This window comes from Helianthus annuus, chromosome 8 (genome assembly GCF_002127325.2).
Source record: "Helianthus annuus cultivar XRQ/B chromosome 8, HanXRQr2.0-SUNRISE, whole genome shotgun sequence".
Lineage (NCBI taxonomy): Eukaryota > Viridiplantae > Streptophyta > Magnoliopsida > Asterales > Asteraceae > Helianthus > Helianthus annuus.
The window spans coordinates 140,871,380-140,894,742 of NC_035440.2; positions in this window are offsets into that span (position 1 = coordinate 140,871,380).

The window sequence follows — 23,363 nt, forward strand, 5'->3', positions numbered from 1 at the left end:
TAGATGAGAGCTTGAAGTTCGTGGAGAAGCCTTTGTCGATTGAAGACCGACAGGTGAAAAAGCTCCGAAGAAAACATGTGCCGATAGTTAAGGTTAAATGGGATGCCCGGAGAGGTCTCGAATTCACGTGGGAAGTTGAATCCACGATGAAAAAGAAATATCCCTATTTGTTTGAGTAAATCTCGGGTCGAGATTTATTTTAAGGGGGTGAGGATGTAACACCTCGAAATTTTGCGTCCAATAATGTATTGACACGTGTCTTGAGTTTACACGTGGCGTATAATATTAAATAAAGGACTAAAGTTGACAAACCTTGAAAGTATGTAAATTCGAGGGTTATAAATGTCAAACAAGGGTAAGTATACTGTATAGTAACCCTAAACGATGCTCGTACCTTCAAACGAATAAATCATGGATCGTACGGAAGCGAAACGCGGAAGAAAGTAAGGGATTACAACTTGCGGGGGTTAACTGTGTCAACATGTTTAATTATACCTCTGAGTGACCCTTTGACGTACCCGAGGCTTTGTAACAGTAAAATACGCTCACTAGAATATACTGTATAAATTCCGCGAAGGTCCGTTTTAAAACGAAAAAATTATGATCAAGTTCGTACGAGAGGGGTTAAAGGCGTCAACAATGAAAGTTGAGGCTTTCCGAATAATTAACAAGATAACCGGGGACTTAACAGTATGGGTAAATAACACAAGGCCCTTAGTTGTAAATAATCGAGGGCCAAATCGCAAAGTTACCCCTTCAAACCCGAAAGGTCAGGCTATTAATTACCAAAGATTTCGTTACTAAATACAAGGATTTTATTAATCATTACAAAAGATTGAAAAAGATTTAAAAATAACCTTTACGGACCGTAAGGGTCCTGCCTTACGGACCGTAAAGGGGTGAATGATTAAGCTTGTCTCCGCCACAGGCTTACGGACCGCAAGGCCCAAGCCATACGGTCCGTAAGCGATGCCCAGCGACAGAAAGTTGGCTGTTGGCTGTTTAAAGCGGTAAAACATATATGAATGGGTTTCCCAGAGGTATGGGCGTCCCCTACTCGACCCATAGCACCTTAGGACACCTGCCATTCATCCATACTCATTTGTAGTGTGTGTTGTAATGATCTAGAGGCAAGTTGTGTACTATAAATAGGCATACATGGTTCACAATTGAAACACACCTCAAAACACACTCTCTGATCATTTCTGAAGCTCCCAAGTGCTCTCCTCTAGTTCTAAGTCTTACATCAAGTCTCTGTAAGTATGCCAAACCTTTTATGGCTTTGTTTTTGCTTAGTTTAGCCAAAAAGTCAATCCGTCGTAACTAACGATTGACTTTGCGATAAATCACGAATGGTCCAGTGAATTCTCGAATCAGAAGTAGTTATGTGTTGGTATTTATGTGGGTAATAAACCTCTAAAAGGGTTCCCCCTGATCACCACTCTAACTAGTTCAAATATCGAGTCAAACGTATGCTTAAAAAGTCAACAGAAAGCCGTTTTGCGATTTTGTACATAATCTGTAATATATATGATATGAAACCTGTTTTGATGATCATAAAACATGATAATAAGTATATAAACTCGTCTAAGCAAGTTTGATTCGGCCATTTGCCATATTAACCCGGTTCGGAGCCGAATGTCGCAAAAGTTTGACTTTTTCTTTGACTTCAGCTCTGACCCATTTTAGTGCAATGTAGATATGCCTTAGGACTCTCTTAGGACCAGGTCACGTGATGGTATCACCCTCTGTGACCGGTTCGTTGTTTGTCCGAGTCTTTTACGCATTTCCGTTAATTACTTAAAAGTTGACCGTAACGCCCTTTTTAAAATAAAACGAGTATTTCGGACATGTGAAGGGACCATAACCTTGCTTACTAAATTCTAAGCATGTCCCTAAAGTTTCACGCCAATCCGAGGTCTAGAATGGGAGTTATGCTAAATAGCGCATTTATAAGAAACTTTTGTAATAAACGGCGCAATTAGCATAACGCCTACCTAAACCAAGATTTCGTCACCAAAACTTTTACCCACTGTAGTAAAATAACATTTTGGGATTTTTAAAGATTTTTAATTAATTTTAGCCTGCTCATAACCGGCGGTTATGGCTACGGTTCGGTAAATACCGAATATGCCCTTTTCGGCCAAAACTTGAGTTCTACAAGGTCTTTTGACCCGATTCCAGTTGCTACTGATTTTAAATAATAAATAAGATATTTTAGACTTATTAAACTGATCGGGAAACTCAGGTGTCCTGTAGAACTCAGAAAGCCCTTTAAAAGTCTTTAAAATGACCGGAAAACCCCTACGGGGCGTATAATGAACTAAAACTCGTTACGGGCATTATGGAAGGTATCCTACTGATACCACAACCTCTTTAAAGTATATTCACTTAGGAAAACAGTGTAGGACTCCTACGGTTACCCGTTGCGCCTATTGCCCGCACGGTTCGGCTTATGTAACTAGTTTACATAAATTAGCCGATACGGGTCAAACCATATCATTTTGACCCCAAGATTCAGAGTGTGAATAATAAACCCGTATAAAACAAGTCTCCGAACTTGTTGGGTCAGAATCACATTCCATCCTCGGTTTTCGCCTTTCACGCGATTAAACCGTATCTATCCCTCGAAACTAACCGGTCTAGGCTACGGCTAATATAAAGAACCGTTAGGATTCTAATAGGTTATTTTAAAACCTTCGTTCCAGAATAGGAGCCCCAGTAAAAGATATCTGTGATTTAACTGATTAAGGACAATACTTGCAAAGGTAAATACTTTTAACTTATTTTCCCTTATACGGGCTTGGGTTACGGTATATAAAATACCGCTTGATTGAGCATCAAATCTTCCATCGCTTAGGTGGTTAATTGAATAATTTGATCGGCTCATTTAAACAGTGTTGTTACTTAAAAGCCTTTGGGGGGTTAATGACCATGTCCCGGATATCCTAGGCATCGTTTTACGAAATGGCCACGACCTCGACACCCGGGTGTAGGCGTACACCCGGTATTATGTCTATATTATAAAAGACGTAGCTGTTGGTTTACCCACCACGGTTTTACGCAAAGTGGTGTGTTTATTGATCTTTAACCCGGACTAGATCCGGGCTACTGAACGCATAGAAGGAACATGTAATTCGTTCACAAGATTATAATTTTAAACAATTCTCCCAAGTTATAAAAGAATTTGTGCCTCGTGCATTCAAATCAATTTTAATAAACATTTTACAAAAGTGTCGGTTGAATGTATTTACCAGTGTAAACTGACGTATTTTCCCAAAAAGATTAAGTGCAGGTACTACACGTAATCGGCTGGCAATAGCTCCTTAGCATCTTAAGAAGTCTCGCAAGCTTGATGTCTTATTTGTTGAACAACATTTTTATTTATTTTGATCCCTCCTGTGGATACTATTCAACTACTTGTGATACATTTGATATTACAGTAAATGGTTGAATTATATTTATCTTTATGCTTCCGCTGTGCATTCATATATTGTGGTTTGACTATATTGTTGCCAACTACGTCACGGTAATCCCCCACCGGGCCCACCGGTGATACACGTGGAAAAACGGGGTGTGACAGAACCTCATAACGTGAGCGTAATCACGATGGTCATAGTCCCTAGTGACTATACCTACTGATTACCACGTTATCTAGGCTCAGTGACGAGTCGTAGTTTCGGCCAAAATGCGTTTTCTCGCGTATTTTGTAACCAAACTACTCTAGGATATCAAAACCGTTTGTTTTGATATCAAAACCTGTTTTCTAACTTTACTAAACATGTTCTAGCATGTTTAGCTCGTCGGTTTTAGATTTGTGCTTGTTTAGGGTCGTAAAGGTAAGCGATCTAATCAATCGCTTATACTTTCGAACACGACCCATTTGGTCGATCATTAGGATCCGACCAAACACTTTAGGTGACCATAGTTGTATATGAAATAACCTTTTAAGGTTATACCTTATGGTCACGTCGTTTAAGTAGTTGTATGATAAGTAATTCTTATGCCTTAGGAAAATTACCAAAATGCCCTTTTTACGCATAAATTCATTTTAAGCATATGTAACCTAAATTTTGACATCTAAACTGATTTAGCAACAATATTAGACATGTTAAGGCATATAACACTTGTCATAGGACTAGTTAAGTGGACCGAACGCGTTTTACACAAACGACGCGTTAAAGTAGCATAAGCTACCTAAGCGGGTCGTAATGGGTCAAAAGCACTTAGGATAAGTTTCGTTTCAGTATGTGGGCTTTGTTTAACCATGTCATATGAGTTCCAATACTCATTTGGTTTACAAAACCTCATACTATCCAATCCCCCGATTTAGGTCCGTTTATTAACATAGATACCTATACTAGGTGCCGTTTGATTCCGTGATCTTCTAGCATTGCTTGGTGGTTATCCTAGGACTTCTAAGCAATCTCAAGTGAGTACATAGTCCCCTCTTTTACTGTTTTTCAAACATTTTGGCGTGAAACACATGTGCCTACTTGTTACTTTCATATTTTCGTATTTTCACATCATATACTTGCTATGTTCATTAGTACATTATTAGTACATGATTTCATTACGTTTTTGCTATGTATGCCCATTATGTGCATACTTAGTACATCGTTTTACATGACATTTCATGCTATGTATGATCATCATACTTAGTACATTTTACATCACATGCTATGTATGTCCATTGTGTGCATACTTAGTACATCGTTTTACATAACATTTCATGCTATGTATGTTCATCATACTTAGTACATTTTACATCACATGCTACGTATGTCCATTGTGTGCATACTTAGTACATCGTTTTACATGACATTTCATGCTATGTATGTTCATCATACTTAGTACATTTTACATCACATGCTATGTATGTCCATTGTGTGCATACTTAGTACATCGTTTTACATGACATTTCATGCTATGTATGTTCATCATACTTAGTACATTTTACATCATATGCTATGTATGTCCATTTGTCGCATACTTAGTACATTGTTTGTGCATTTTTATCTATGGTTTAGTCGATACCTATTTCACTTGCCATACATGACATTATGTTCACACATTACTTGATTGACATTTTACATTGACTTTTTGATATTGATATACACATTTCGCGGGCTACATTTTGACATAAACACTTTGACATGGTTTTCACAATGACATTTGACAAGTGGTTTAGACATGAGCAATTTACAATGGTGGTTTGTTTGGGTAAGTGATTTAAGTAGCGAGACGTGTGTAATGTGATACAAGCATGGTGGATACGCCGCTGGTACTTCCTATATATAAGTGCTTGTATTATATTACATGTCGTTGCGTTATTTAAATCATTCAATTTGGATTTATACATTTTTACACAAATAACATATTTTTCACAAGACATTGTTTTATAAACAACTTATTTTTACATGGTTATTCACTTAACCTTACATTACTCTTTTACATATCATCTACTTTATTATCTCTTTTCAAACGTTTTATGAAAGCAAACACTTAAACTGGATTCATGACAAGTTTCCATTAAACATTTTCTTAAACCTAAGTCATGAATCCTATTTTCACAAAACCTATGTACTCGCCGGCATTTTTATGCTGATGTATTTTCACATGTGTTTCAGGTACGATAGTTGATGATATTTGATGATAATATTGACGCATGCTCACATAGGATTGGACAAGGCCTTAGTGACCATAAAAGATGCAAGACTAGTTAAATTTTGTTTTACTTCTTGTTTGTTAAGACATTATAACTCTTTTAAATCAATAAAACAACATTTCAATTTTTCCATGTGTTATGAAACAATGATTCTGTTACAACACTCCCCAACGATTCCGCCACGTTTTTTGTTTTACGTGGTCGGGGTGTGACATTACGGTAGTCACCGTAAGTTACGGTGGCCACTGGGCGTTCAGGGGCTGCCGTAAGGCAGTTAAGATCTATCGTAACCATTTCTGTTGCTACCGTAAGTTACGGTAGCTACCATAACTTACGGTAGCTTCTGCAACATTCTTACAGCTTTGCTGTTTTGACACGTTCGCGTACAGATCAAACAAACGGGTTTAAATGCTCCCTAAACTCATGAAAATCATAATTTTATTATCTCCTATATTATTAGGTTTAAGTCACGAGTTTCTTACGTACTTAAAACCCGTTTACGCTCAAGTGCTTATTTTGACCCATTAAGGGTATTTAAGCACTTTCCAGCCTAAAATCGCATTCAATTGCTTCAAGCATTTCAATACCACATTCCTCATCATATAATCTTCCACCACAATTGTATTTATGGTGGGTTTAATGTGGTGATTTATATAAAGCAAATTTTACCTCTCGAATCATCATTTTACGACAAAGACTCAAATAGTGCCATTTGACTAATGTATTACTTCTTTCAGCTTCTATACTTATTCTAAGTATCTAACTAGTCATAAAATTCGTTTCCAAGCAACCTTTAAGGGTTGTTTGCTAAGTTTAACTTATAAGGGCGTTTTGGTTCATCTTGGCCCTTCATTAACGATAAGAGATTACTGTAACATGTTTGACCCATAAGCCCCCTTTTCAACTATGATTTTATTTGAAAGGTCAATAGGCCTTTCAAACGTAATGACCATCGTTTGTAACATTCGGTTTACCTATTTGAGTAACCAAAAATCTATTTTAGACTCCGATTAACTCTCATTAAACCTTACATTTAAATGAGAGTTATCCTATTATGCGTACCTGGCTCGGATCATTATATTGACCCATTTAAATACCTTGCCTCAATAGCCGGTAAGTAATAGCGATGTAAATATCCACTCGATAATTATTTCTGTAATTATACAACTCAACAAAGCATTAGTAGATATTGTCAAAAAGTGATAATTTTCACTTTTTGACCCGTTTGGTCTAAATGACCGATTATATTGGCGAGATGAAGCTTATTGCCATCTCGTCTACACGACTCGCTCCGGTTTACACCGTACGGTCGTTTTAATTATAAATCGCCTCTTAATACTTTTTTTGGCCTATTAAGGCTTACGAAATACATATCTTTCAAAACCAACAATTATTGTCAACAAGTGACCAAATTACAATTTTACCCTTATTGGTTATCTTGTTCCGTATAACTACACGCCGGAACACCATGTCTCAAATTTCCATTTGTCTTATTCGTAATTCATATGACAAAAGAACTTCTAAAATATATGACTAGTGTAAGCTATACTTACCTTGCATCCATGCAACGTTTTCTTTTCGTACTTGCTCCATTTGACCCGCTTCCTCCCAAGCCTTCATCTAGCTTGTCAAGAGTCAAACTATCATCATAATTTGTAAGACGGTTTGTTTAGTCATTATTAGCTACGACTATTCCATCTTACAAATTTTTATATCGAATCTACCATTCGACTTCATTATTGGTTAGTTTAACTTTCTAAAAGTTAACTACCGTTATTCATATAATATGCACGATTAAGGCAAATCAACATTATGATTAGAACCCGTTTTATCCCATATCTCATGTAATTAGTCAAGCTTGCCAATTTTGCGTTTCACTTGAATTTCAACACTTTACTTCTCATTTAGGCATTTTAACAAACCCCCAATGGGCATAATTCTACACATTTGCTAACTAGTTCATAACTAGTCATTGTTACCAAGATTAACATCTAAATTCAACCACTATCACTTATAATCAAATACTCAAACTTGCAAATTGTTTAAGTATTTCATGATTACTTAACATGCATGATGATTCTAATCATAATCATATCATCAAATCAATCTTATGACTAATACCCACTTAGCCTAGTGTGAGAATTCATTCAATCATTCAATTCCTATCATGTTATGCATGATTTCACTTACGGTTTTGTTACTAAACATGTATACATCACTAATTCAGTCCTAATTTCTACGATTTATACCAAAATCGCATGTAGTGATGTTCATTCAATTTTTTACAACTTCATGTAACAACACAATTTTACATACCTCTTGATCCCCTTGACTTGGTGATCATTTGTATGTATTCATGCCTTTGATTCGAGCCCGATTTGGCCTTCAATTTGGTTGATTTTGTGAAACTAGGGTTTTGGTTCTTGGAGAACCTTCTGGTCGACGTACAGAACACACCTTGTGTGTGTGTTTTTTATTTTAATTTTATTTTATAATTAAACTTTCCATTTATCCGAATCTGGCCCCTCTTGTTTGGTTAGTTATTAAGTAGGACACAACCTACTTATTTCTAACAATATTCCCACTTATTAACTAGGTTAAACATTCCTAGTTAAATTAGTGGGTTCGGGAAATCTACGACTTAGTTTATTTTGAGTCCTGTTGACTCAGGCTTTGATAAACTTTACTTTCCCACAAGCTTGCGTTCAACTTTTATTTAATATTAGGCTTATTTATTTAAAAATCATAATATTCACCGGGTTACTTTACCCCTAACGGTAATTTACCCGTCTTTTAGTACTAACGTAGTTTAATTTCCAGATCTGTTTTCGGGGTGTTACAAGTCTACCCCCCTTAAAGAGGTTTCGTCCTCGAAACCTTTTCTTACATAATTTATCGAGTTTAACTCCATGCATTTGCTCTTGATAATCAATTGAGCATTGCTCATATTCTAACCAATTGTTAGTATTACCAGAAAAGTATGATAATATCTTTTTGGTTACTAATCATCTACATGTCTTATACGACATAATGCAACTTGAAATAACGTTATCTCGTTATTTCCACTAGTTTAATTAACTTAGCAATATTCATCACTCGGCTCAATATTCGCCACTCGGCTCTAATGGGATTATACTTCACATTACACTTCTTGACCGTGATCATGTCACGTCATGCCAAATTTTACATCAACTTTCTGTTTTCAGAATTATCACTTTTTGAATACATCGTCTTGCACCTGCCAGTGTCAAGACTTATATCTTTCATGTTTACTATTTATACGTCTATCAGAGTTGATATTTGTAAAAACGTTATTTCTTACCAAAACCAAAGTTTTAGTTTAGCGTCTTCTCTTTATTCTTTGTCAATTATTCATATCGGGATATTGACAGTCTAAAATTTATTCTTTTACAGTCTTTATTCTGTGCGAGGATTCTCAACTGATCCTCTCGCTTTGTCTAATTAACCCGTAGGTTTTATCACTTAGCCTTATGGGCTATTTTGATTAGACTTTCATCTTTTTAGGGCGAAGTCCTTGTAATTTATTTCTTTCTAATCATGACCCGTGGGTCGTTTTATCCTCATAGACCTTTCCATTGTTTATAACCCCAAAGGTTATATTGATCCCATAGATCATTCCTTGCTCATGACATTCTTAAAATTTCATGTTTGGTGTCAAGGCACCATGTTTTTGTTTAACATCATTTATTTTCGTCTTGATATTATCTTTGACCTTGACCGTAGTCTAAGGCTACATTCGTTTCTTTTCGGACACATTTTCCGACTTTATGACATCTCACGTCATTTATGCGTCGGTTTATCTTTTGCTCACCATTATCCAGTTTACATACATTCGTATTTGATTATGTCCCATTACTGGGCTCATTATTCTTTTGCTTTTAATGTTACTATTGTCCCGCTTGTGTTTACTCATGCCGTCCAGCATGATATTATATTCGACCCGTTCAATTTTAAAATAGTTGAACATAATTTATTCACAACTCTATTTACATTATCTTGTCATCTTTTAGTTATGACCCAAAAACCCGAGTCTTTTAACTTTCCATCCGAGTTCCCGCTTCTCGGTCTACGCATGTGTTTAATTCCTACCCATCAACCGGGTGTTTTACCGAAGTCGTTATCATTGCAACCCTCCCGGTATGCATTAAGATCTCGCTTCATCTTTATATTCCTACTTTGTCCTCGAGTTTGGCGTTTTACAAAAACGACCCATTTAGAGACATATTCGCATTTTCCGTGTTCGAGTGTAAGTACACCCCCTCCTAGTGCATATCTTGATCATTCTACATGTTTATATCCTTCGGGTTCGAGTGTAAGTACACCCCCTCCTAATATATGTCTACATCATCTTACATGTTTCCATGTCTACATGTTTATATTCTTCGGGTTCGAGTGTAAGTACACCCCCCCAATACATGTCTACATCATTTTACATGTTTCCATGTCTACATGTTTATATTCTTCGGGTTCGAGTGTAAGTACACCCCCTCCTAATACATGTCTACACCATTTTACATGTTTCCATGTCTACATGTTTATATTCTTCGGGTTCGAGTGTAAGTACACCCCCTTCCAATACATGTCTACATCATTTTACATGTTTCCATGTCTACATGTTTATATTCTTCGGGTTCGAGTGTAAGTACACCCCCCCTCCCAATACATGTCTACATCATTTTACATGTTTCCATGTCTACATGTTTATATTCTTCGGGTTCGAGTGTAAGTACACCCCCTCCCAATACATGTCTACATCATTTTACATGTTTCCATGTCTACATGTTTATATTCTTCGGGTTCGAGTGTAAGTACACCCCTTCCCAATACATGTCTACATCATTTTACATGTTTCTTTGTCCCTTCTCTTGGGCTCATTATACTAATATAATACGCTTCCGTCACTCGGCTGTGCGTTTACATTATGATCAAATATTTTGCTTATCTGTTTCATTTGGGTACTTTTTAATTTGTCCCAATCACCCTATCCTTACTACATCGGGTGTAAGCGTGTCCATCATAAAAAGTTCATGGTACCACGTGCTCACCACTTACTTGGCCAGAGTAAGCGATCAAAACCTTGTATACATGACCTTTTTTATAATTTTCACATTACACCCCATGTAAGTAATGCCTCTATTTGTTTCTCTTGGAAACAATATCCCGGATAGGTTTTCTATTCGGGTTTTTCCAAGTTTTCAATCTACATACGCAACTTTCAATCTCTACGTATTTGTTGCATATTACTATTTGTGCAATTAAATTTAAAATGTGCACCTGGTAATGCTTGCCCTGACAGGCTTCTCTTGCCATTAGCCTTGTTCGCGATCGTTACGCGATTTAGGTCCTTGGTGAGCATGTTCTACTTGTGTACTTTGGACCGTTCCTCCGTCAAGTCCGCAATTTGTTATACTCCCGCTATCTTTAGATGCGAGTGTCGTTCAACTGAAACATTTACAAGAGTTAATAATATCAACTTCAATAATCACCCGTATTATAATACAAGGCTTTTTCTACTATACGCATCAACGCGCGTAGTTTCGTCAACTATATCAATCATTTTAATTAGGGTAACGTGTATTACACGATAACCCTATGTGTTGTTTACAACACTTTAACACGCTAAACCATTAACATACATATACTTACCGGATTTGCGATCAAGCCTCAAACCGAACACTAATCTTTATCAAGAGCATAAGGTTTAAGTCCAAGCATGGTTTTCCTCACCATACTTGAATCTCTTAAACCAGGGCTCTGATACCAACTTGTAACAGCCATGTTATTATTTAGCGATTTCCTTAAATAATTACAAATTAACGAGTACAAGTATTTAAACATTCATGCACAAAATACGGATTATTTAAAACTTTTACAAATCATAAGTTATTCAACATAACATAATTGAATTCGTCGTTTAAAAAAATTTACGACGAGGCAATGTGCGGAAGCATGCAACTCTATCGTGTTCGGTTCTTCGTTGATGCTTGATCGTCTTCCGGCATCCGAAATGTACCTACATTTCATAAACATGAAATGCTTTAGTCATACGAGGTTTAAAACTTGTTCAAATGGGTTCGCGAAACCAAATTCAACAAAAATAAATGGGCACTACCGTAACTTACGGTAGTCACCGTAAGTTACGGTGGCCACTGGGCGTTCAGGGGCTGCCGTAAGGCAGTTAAGATCTACCGTAACCATTTCTGTTGCTACCGTAAGTTACGGTAGCTACCGTAACTTACGGTAGCTTCTGCAACATTCTTACTGCTTTACTGTTTTGACCTGTTCGCGTACAGATCAAACAAACGGGTCTAATGCTCCCTAAACTCATGAAAATCATAATTTTATTATCTCCTATCATATTAGGTTTAAGTCACGAGTTTCTTACGTACTTAAAACCCGTTTACGCTCAAGTGCTTATTTTGACCCATTAAGGGTATTTAAGCACTTTCCAGCCTAAAATCGCATTCAATTGCTTCAAGCATTTCAATACCACATTCCTCATCATATAATCTTCCACCACAATTGTATTTATGGTGGGTTTAATGTGGTGATTATATAAACCAAATTTTACCTCTCGAATCATCATTTTACGACAAAGACTCAAATAGTGCCATTTGACTAATGTATTACTTCTTTCAGCTTCTATACTTATTCTAAGTATCTAACTAGTCATAAAATTCGTTTTCCAGCAACCTTTAAGGGTTGTTTGCTAAGTTTAACTTATAAGGGCGTTTTGGTCCATCTTGGCCCTTCATTAACGATAAGAGATTACTGTAACATGTTTGACCCATAAGCCCCCTTTTCAACTATGATTTTATTTGAAAGGTCAATAGGCCTTTCAAACGTAATGACCATCGTTTGTAACATTCGGTTTACCTATTTGAGTAACCAAAAATCTATTTTAGACTCCGATTAACTCTCATTAAACCTTACGTTTAAATGAGAGTTATCCTATTATGCGTACCTGGCTCCGATCATTATATTGACCGATTTAAATACCTTGCCTCAATAGCCGCTAAGTAATAGCGATGTAAATATTCACTCGATAATTATTTCTGTAATTATACAACTCAACAAAGCATTAGTAGATATTGTCAAAAAGTGATAATTTTCACTTTTTGACCCGTTTGGTCTAAATGACCGATTATATTGGCGAGATGAAGCTTATTGCCATCTCGTCTACACGACTCGCTCCGGTTTACACCGTACGGTCGTTTTAATTATAAATCGCCTCTTAATACTTTTTTTTGGCCTGTTAAGGCTTACGAAATACGTATCTTTCAAAACCAACAATTATTGTCAACAAGTGACCAAATTACAATTTTACCCTTATTGGTTATCTTGTTCCGTATAACTACACGCCGGAACACCATGTCTCAAATTTCCATTTGTCTTATTCGGAATTCATACGACAAAAGAACATTCTAAAATATATGACTAATGTAAGCTATACTTACCTTGCATCCAAGCAACGTTTTCTTTTCGTACTTGCTCCATTTGACCCGCTTCCTCCCAAGCCTCCATCTAGCTTGTCAAGAGTCAAACTATCATCATAATTCGTAAGACGGTTAGTTTAGTCATTATTAGCTACGACTATTCCATCTTAAAATTTTTTATGTCGAATCTACCATTCGACTTCATTATTGGTTAGTTTAACTTTCTAAAAGTTAACTACCGTTATTCATATAATATGCACGATTAAGGCAAATCAACATTATGATTAGAACCCGTTTTATCCCATATCTCATGTAGTTACTCAAGCTTGCCAATTACGCGTTTCACTTGAATTTCAACACTTTACTTCTCATTTAGGCATTTTAACAAACACCTAATGGGCATAATTCTACACATTTGCTAACTAGTTCATAACTAGTCATTTTTACCAAGATTAACATCAAAATTCAACCACTATCACTTATAATCAAATACTCAAACTTGCAAATTGTTTAAGTATTTCATGATTATTTAACATGCATGATGATTCTTATCATAATCATATCATCAAATCCATCTTATGACTAATACCCACTTAGCCTAGTGTGAGAATTCATTCAATCATTCAATTCCTATCATGTTATTCATGATTTCACTTAGGGTTTTGTTACTAAACATGTATACATCACTAATTCAGTCCTAATTTCTACGATTTATACCAAAATCGCATATAGTGATGTTCATTCGATTTTTTATAACTTCATGTAACAACACAATTTTACATACCTCTTGATCCCCTTGACTTGGTGATGATTTGTATGTATTCATGCCTTTGATTCGAGCCCGGTTTGGCCTTCAATTTGGTTGATTTTGTGAAACTAGGGTTTTGGTTCTTGGAGAACCTTCTGGTCGACGTACAGAACACACCTTGTGTGTGTTTTGTATTTTAATTTTATTTTATAATTAAACTTTCCATTTATCCGAATCTGGCCCCTCTTGTTTGGTTAGTTATTAAGTATGACACAACCTACTTATTTCTAACAATATTCCCACTTATTAACTAGGTTAAACATTCCTAGTTAAATTAGTGGGTTCGGGAAATCTACGACTTAGTTTATTTTGAGTCCCGTTGACTCAGGCTTTGATAAACTTTACTTTCCCACAAGCTTTCGTTCAGCTTTTATTTAATATTAGGCTTATTTATTTAAAAATCATAATATTCACCGGGTTACTTTACCCCTAACGGTAATTTACCCGTCTTTTAGTATTAACGTAGTTTAATTTCCAGATCTGTTTTCGGGGTGTTACAGAATTGAATGCACTAATAGAAGAAAGGATTTCCCAAGAGATAGCCCTCTATGAGGCCTCACGTGCCGAACACAACGGTGGCACTGGCGGATCAGGAGGCCCAGGACATGGCGGTACCTCTGGCGGAACCAATACAATGGTAACACTTATGGTTTTGTCACAACTTACCCAATTCCTTTTATAATCTATTCGTGCGTTTCACTGTTTGCTCATTCTTAATCCGTTTATTTGTCTATTTCAGGATGCACATTCAAGCAGTTTCTAGACTGCAAGCCACTCAATTATGATGGCACAGGCGGTGCTGTGGCTTATGTGCGTTGGACGGAGAAAACGGATTCCACAATAAGAATGAAGAGATGCTCTATTGATCAGCAAGTCACCTACGTCACTGGCTTGTTCATCAATGAGGCCCTTACATGGTGGAATTTACAAGTGCAAACCTTGGGTGATAGTGTAGCATACGGATTGACATGGGAAGAGTTGAAAGAAAGGATGAGAGAAAAATATTGTTCCCGTGCTGAACTCTAGAAGTTGGAGAACGAATTTTGGAATCTTACTATGGTCGGATCTAATATTACCGGGTATACACAAAGGTTTCACGACCTGTCTCGTGTGATTCCTTATTTGGTTACACCAGAATACAAGCGTATTGAACGCTATATTTGGGGACTTTCTCCTGAGATCCGAAGCCATGTTACTGCAGCAGAACCCACAACTATCACACATGCGGTAACTTTAGTTGTGAGCCTTAATGAAGACGCGATCCGGATGAAGAAATATAATGTGAAAGGAGATGAGAAGAAAGAATCACATGCTGAGTCTTCCAATGATGGAAAAAGGAAGTACTCAAATTTCAAGAAGGGAACTCGTAGGAACACCTACTACAACAACAACACCAACCCCAACAACAATACCAACAACAACAACTACAACCGCAATAACCACAACAACAATAATAACAACCGCAATCACAACAACCCCAACAATTATAACATAAAACAAGAGAATACTCAGGCAAGAGACGCAAAGGCGTTTATAGCCACCAATGATACTGGCCCGAAGAAGTACTCAGGTACTATGCCCAAGTGTGAGCGATGCACGTATCATCACGTGCCTCCTCCGCGGGAGCATCAGCGAGAAGTAGGAGATCACTGGCAGCAATAAGGGCCTCGCCCTCCATGTCATCCTCGAGTGGGTGCTCATCAAACAAGTCGACGTCGTCGTTAGCACCTACGTCAAGGGGCATATCAACAATAGGGTAAGCGGCAAGGGGTACAGGGGCAGGGATCACCACGAGTGGCAACTCCCCAGCGATAGGGCTTTCAGCGGGCTCAGCCACGACATCGGACAGTGCGAATGGCTGGAAATCATCATCGTCAGTGCTGGTAGTAGCTGAGTTATACACCTCGTGCTTTGATGGGGCTATGTCGTCTGATATTATGGGCATGTGGTCTGGGGTGTCCGACTTTCCAAGGCCGGATGAAGGCAGGTCGTCTGTAATACAAACACGCATATGCACAATTACTCAATCACATAGTCAAATAAACATATTAGTCACCAATAAGCAATCAAATAGTTCTCCTAGTCCCACTAGCCTCCCAGCCTCCCAGACTGATCTTCCTAGTCCCACTAGCCTCCCAGCCTCCCAGACTGCTCTTCCTAGTCCCACTAGCCTCCCAGCCTCCCAGACTGCTCTTCCTAGTCCCACTAGACAACTACCTCGGTCTCCCAGACCGAGCCTCGGCCTCCCAGACCGAGCCTCAGCCTCAGCCTCCCAGACTGAGCCTATAACTATTAAATAAAATGTGCTCAACATTTGTTTGTAAAAACGTTTTGGATCTGGACTTAAGTGGTATGCAGTGTAAAAATGTTTTCGTGAGAGCCCTAGTGATCATAGTATAGACTCGAGAGGGAATCCTAGTTCGCTATGATCAGAGCTCTGATACCAAGCTGTCACACCCTGGCTTTGCGGAAGCGTGGTTAATTTGGTGTGACTTCTTAATACCATAGCTTAATCATAACAAAGCTATATGAAAATAAAACCATGCAAGATCATCCATTGATTTAAGTTTCAAAATAAGAGTAACATTGTTTTAAAGTGCTGACACATGCAACGGAGATTACAACCTAATAACATAAAAACATTGTTCAGAATTTATAACCACAAACATAAAGCAGACGTAGTTTAAGAACTGTGGCTCGTCCAGGCAAGAGCCACGACCCCTAAACTCGGATGCCCTTATTTCTCTTATGTAGCGTGAAAAACGTAGCATACCATGCCAGATCCTTAATTACCTGAAATACATGTAAGTTGGAAAAATCAACAAAAATTGTTGAGCAAGTTAATGTGTAGTGAGTAAGTAAAGTCCTTTGTAAGTATAAAAATCATGGTATGTAGCAAATAAGGAAAAAGATATCACCAATGGTTTGCAAGGCCATTGATATGTGTGAAGTGCAAGTAGGAAGACTCAAACCTAGCATATTTTGCGTTGGGTACAAAGTCACCCCGAGGTCCGTTACGCTGGGCCTGGGGCTGGGCTTGCTACACCCAGATAGATCTACTGCTACTGTCCCTCGGTCCTACAATGAGGATTAATGGCCTCAAGTTGCGCCTACCCACTCACATGATCTAAATAATAACCCTCCTTACGCTAACCATACCGTGTAAAAAGTACTTGTAATCATAGTAACATGTATTTCACCCCCGCGGTTTAGAAAACTGAAAACAGTTAAGAGAAAAAGGGGGACATGAACTCACAGTGGTGCGTCTCTATCAAGAAAATCTCCTGATCAATCTGCTGTGCGACGACCTACACGTACTAACTTCTATTAGATGGACGGCCGTGCCTTAGCTTAAGGTTTAAGTTTTTGGGGAAATAGTTAGACAACTATTTCGTGTTTACACTTAGTAATTATTTGGTAATTATATTCCTTCCCAAGGATGGGGGTTTTAATACATGTGTGTTCGTATAATCTTCGAAATATATTATTAAGTCTCACTTAAAATATATTCTAATTCTTACTCCAAAATATAAATATTTTTCCCAAAAATATTATATTTTAATCCTTATAATTTTTCCAAAATAATATCCTTGTCAAAATACACATTCACTAGTATTTTTCCGAAAATACGTAAGTTACGGATAAAGATCGGGTGGTATGAATAATACCGTTGTAACTTAATATTTATTGTGAAGGCGTTCGTATTATTTTGGAATCGTTAATATTTGGTAATATTATTTTTACCCTAAAAATAATATTTGTATAGTTCACAAAATAACCATAAAAAAATCTCACAAGTGTTGTCATGAAAATATATATATATCAAATATATATTTAACAAGTTTTATTTTGTGAAAATCCCACCTCCGACACTTAGAAATTTTGTAAATAAAATCGTGGCGAAATTTACATTTTTGAAAACAAGTTAAAATATATTTATAACACTTGCGATAAAAATATTTTCAAGTGTTAGATTTTTGTAAAAATTTCGCCAGAGTTTCCCCTGTAACTGGAGGTGGCCACGCTTTCAAGAGTATCATTTTCTTTTAAAATTCAAATCAACAATGTCCCCAACATTAACAAACAATATTTCAACATTAAACCAGTCAAAATAAATATAAATTGCAATAATACATGAACTTGTGGTTTATCTAAAATGCGTAGTATCTTTCCATTATTTTTAGTGGATCCTTGTATAGATCAATCCGGTTTCTTGAAAATCTCGTTTTTAAAGAAGTTACATCTTTACAACTTCTCGTCAATATTTACAAAAATAGTTCTTTTGTCAAAACTTTGTGTTACACAAGTGTCCATACACTTGTGTTCTTACAAAAATCACCTTTGTTCATGTAAAACCCGGTTTTAGAAAACATGATTTCTTTTGACGCTTGGTTCTTTGAAAATACCACTTGTAGATCCGTAGATCTACTAGTTTAGAACACTATTTCATAAGGAAAATTGATTTTACACAAGTTCATGCTTAGTAAGTAGTAGTGTTCATCATTTAACCCTTTTCATACTTAAACATACTCTAGGTCATGTTTCATGGACACGACTTAACCGGGTTAGATGACGATCCGAGCTACTACTAGTATAGATCAACACTAAATAATCACAATAAAACAAGTCTTGCAAGTTTTACACAACTTCCTAGCTTTTATCCAACATGTTTAACATTTTTGTAAGCTTTTCATATGTAATCTTGTACGTTCATGATTTTTAACCGACAAAGTTCATTTTAACCACTTTGGAATAGATCAAGAGGGCGTTTAAAGTCACTTACTACTAGCTCAAGGCTAGGGAAGAAACTAGTCGAAGACCGGGTGGATAAAAGCAATGTGGTGAGGTCCTTCACAATCCAAATGCACCGAGCTTCCTTATACGCACTCCTTAACACTTGTAGATGCTTGGAAAGGGTTGAATGAAATCGAAAGGATGATGGATGGATGTGGGTGTTCTCGGCCGAAAGTTCAAAGAGAGGGGAGAGAGAGAGCTTTTGGTTAAGTGTTGAGTGAAGTTAATGGTGGACTAAGCTTCAGACTTATAGGCAAACCTTATGTAATTAACCAATGGTTCTCATGCCTCCAAGATATTAGACAATGTTGATTATTATAATCAAATAAAGGACAAGGGTGTCCCCCTAGGGGACGAACTCAGTTAGGGGGGGGGGTCTTATGGTTCATTTTCAACTAATAGTTAGGATCTAGTTATGATAAGTTAGGAGGTTAATCCGGTTACTAGCGTGTAGTAAGTTGTGACGGGTGTTAGGGTATTCGGGGACCCTAACTGGCTCAGAAAAAGAAAAACAATGTTGATGGCAATATTTTTATATTCCAGGTAAAGTGCGGTTGTTCGGTTGGATAGGGATCCGTTAAAGTGCTTAATAAAGCTTTAAAGTGTCGTTATTACTATTTTTAGTGACACAACTTATTCCCGACACTTTGGAAAGTGTCTAATATTATTTTTCTCATGTTTTAGCACCTTATTAGTTAGCTAAATGCTGAATTTTTTTTTAAAGTGCTGAATTTTGTACTTAAAGTACGTTTTAGGCACATCCGGTCACTGTAATTATCACCTAGTGACGCTGTTCTACAATCCTCACTTCCCTACACTCTCTATGGGTGTAGTAAACTATCTCTGGCTCATACAGGCCTCAGAGGCAGTGCCTGCCTGGTGCTGGCTGTATCAGCGTGTTAAATGGGTTATCCGTTCATTGTGCTACTGTGCTTTTGTGCATCAAGGTTGTCACTAAAGTTCTGTATCTAAATAATAGAGTAACAGCAAATAGAGTATGAGGCATGGTTATATATATTTCAGAAATCGTGTAGAAGTTTATTTACCACTGTAAGCAAGCACAGTAATTGAGCAGTAATTAAATACTAATTAATTCGTACGGATACCTGGTTTGGTGAGGGTTGTCACAAAGACCCTAATGTGGTCACTGGTACGTTCCTCCTCAACAATCATTTTGCATCCATATTATTTGATACTGGTGCCGATTTTAGCTTTATCTCTGTGGAATTTAAAAATACTCTGGGACTAAAATCTAGTAAACTAGATGTCCCATATTCTGTAGAATTGGCTAACGGTAAACTAGTAGAATCGGGGGAAGTTGTTACGGAATGTTCCTTACAACTTGGAGAACAAAAATTCACTATCAATCTCTTACTTGTTGAGTTGGGTAGTTTCGATGTAGTGGTTGGCATGGATTGGCTATCCAATAATCGAGCCGAAGTCGTTTGCCACGAAAAGATCATTCGCATACCACTACTGAACGAAGAGACACTTGTGATACATGTAGAGAAGCGCGACACCCCATTACGGATCATCAATAGCATGAAAGCTCAGAAGTGCTTACGGAAAGGGTGTATTGCCTTTCTAGCACATGTTGTGGACAAGAAGGCTGATGGGCCAAAGTTGAAAGATATTCCAATAGTAAAAGAATTTCCTGAAGTCTTTCCTGAAGACTTACCAGGACTACCACCTTATCGACAAGTCGAATTTCACATCGATTTGGTACTAGGAGCCGGACCCGTAGCTAAATCTCCATATCGGTTAGTACCTTCTGAAATGCAAGAGTTATCCACACAACTTCAAGAGTTGTTGGATAAAGGATTCATTAGACCGAGCTACTCGCCTTGGGGAGCTCCAGTCTTGTTTGTAAAGAAGAAGGACAGAACTTTCAGGATGTGCATTGATTATCGTGATTTGAATAAACTTACCATCAAGAATCGGTATCCATTACCGAGGATTGATGATCTATTCGATCAACTACAAGGGTCGAGCTTATACTCAAAGATAGACTTACGATCGGGGTATCATCAATTACGGATTCAAGAAGAAAGCATACCGAAAACGGTTTTTCGGACTCGTTACGGTCATTACGAGTTTCTCATTATGCCATTTGGCTTAACGAATGCACCAGCGGTCTTCATGGACCTAATGAATCGCGTGTGCAAGCCATATCTCGCCAAATTGTTCATAGTGTTTATTGACGATATTTTGATATACTCTCGATCGACTGATGAACATGAACAACATTTGAGAACAATTTTGGAGTTGCTAAAGACGGAGAAACTATACGCGAAAGTTTCCAAATGCGAATTTTGGATTCGTAAAGTACAATTTCTTGGGCATGTAGTGAACGAGAAAGGCATTCAAGTAGATCCGTCGAAGATAGAAGCAATTAAGAATTGGGAAGCGCCCAAGACTCCTACTGAAGTGCGACAATTTTTGGGTTTAGCGGGATATTATCGGAGATTTATGAGAATTTTTCAAAGATTGCTCAACCGCTAACTTCTCTTACACAGAAAGATAAGAAATTCGATTGGGGAGAGAAACAAGAAGCAGCATTTCAACTTCTTAAAGACAAGTTGTGCATTGCACCAATCTTATCATTACCCGATGGTACCGATGATTTTGTTGTATACTGTGATGCTTCGCGTCAAGGTTTGGGTTGCGTACTCATGCAACGTGAAAAAGTTATCGCGTACGCGTCTCGCCAACTAAAAGTTCACGAAAAGAACTATACCACTCACGACCTTGAATTAGGCGCAGTGGTATTTGCTTTGAAGATATGGCGACATTATCTATATGGTACTCAATGTACTATTTTCACGGATCATAAAAGTCTACAACATATATTCAACCAAAAAGAATTAAATATGCGTCAACGACGTTGGGTTGAATTTTTAAACGATTATGATTGTGAAGTCAAGTACCATCCGGGCAAGGCAAATGTTGTAGCTGACGCCTTGAGCCGCAAGGAGCGAGTTAAAACACTAAGAGTCCGAGCATTAGAAATGACAATTCACACAGATCTTACCACTTGGATTCATAATGCACAACAAGAAGCGCTCAAGGAAGAGCATATTCAAGCTAAAACACTTCGAGGCATGGAAAAGCAATTAGTGCCAAAAGAAGATGGAACTTTATACCTTATGGGTCGAATTTGGGTTCCACTCTTTGGAGGCCTTCGAGATGTTATTTTTGAGGAAGCACATAGGTCTAAATACTCGATTCATCCTGGATCGGATAAAATGTACCAGGATTTGAAAGAGTACTATTGGTGGCCTAAACTCAAAGGTGATATCGCGACTTATGTCGGAAAATGCTTAACCTGCGCGAAGATCAAGGCTGAATATCAGAAACCCTCGGGCTTGTTACAACAACCCGAGATTCCCGTTTGGAAATGGGAGCAAATGTAACAACTCTCACTATAAATATTACTTATTATATTAATTTTTCAATAAGGAAACCCTAATTGAGAAACCCAAGTAATTCTGCATAAACCCTAAAATTTTCACAACAATCAGAATCAGGATCAGGGCCCCTAAAACTCAGGGGGGGGGGGGTAAACCCTAGCTAACGATTATCTAAATAACTCGCTGTAGAATTCGAATTTATCAAAACTGTCAACTCAAATAAGCTAGTTAGGGACGTGGCTACCCTATGAAGTAGGGTGACCCCTCGCGTCACGCGACGCCCCCACGTAGACCCCTCGCGTCATGCGAGGGGGGACAAATTTTCAGTATAAATAGAGGGCTTTGGGACTTGATTTCTGGAGTTGGAACGACGCTCAAATTCCAAATATACGCTGAGTTATAGTCCGAATACTTCACAACACACACAAATCACGAAACGCAGCCGCGATAACAGGGTAATAACTCGATCGCTATTACGATTCAACGTCCGATCGATTGAAACTATCCAACGAATGTTTAAGTGCCGCTCAAATTGAGTTTATACTTTGTCATTCGTCGTTAATTCGATGGATGTTTAAGTATTGCACTTTGTCTTTCATTGTGAGGGTTTAATCTCGTGAATTGTCGTAAATGCTGTATTAGTTACTAACCTAGTTCGTGTGCATTGTTATTTAAATTAGGTTAAATAGGCTAATCAGTAGATTAAACTCCGCCCGCATAAATCTGCAATGTGAGTCATTCTCTTTTTACCAAACTTGCTTTCAAAATCATGTTTGTTTTCAAAGTTATAATTACAGGGGTTAAGTCTTTGTAGTCTTCATTACAACCGGTATGTAGGGTTTTGTATACATTACTTGTTAATCCATCACCATTGGACAATGAGATAGCCAAGGGGTGATATGACCATAGTCACAGACACCATTGGACAACGAGTTAGCCAATGGGTGGTCGAGTGACAAATACCGTGGGTATATGGTTGACATGTAGAAACATTGTAATCGCTCTTAATACTGTAAATTGAAACAATAATATCGTTTTAGACAAAATGAATGATTCACTCAGTATTTCCCGCTGACAAAACCTTTTTCAAACATGTTTCAGGTGATCTGTTGTGATCCAAGAAAAGTGCCGTGAAGCACTACAAGCTTAAGGAAGTGGCTCAATATAAATAAAAAAAAGAAACATGTTTTGTAAAATAAAGATTTCCCAGTGAAATCACTTTATTA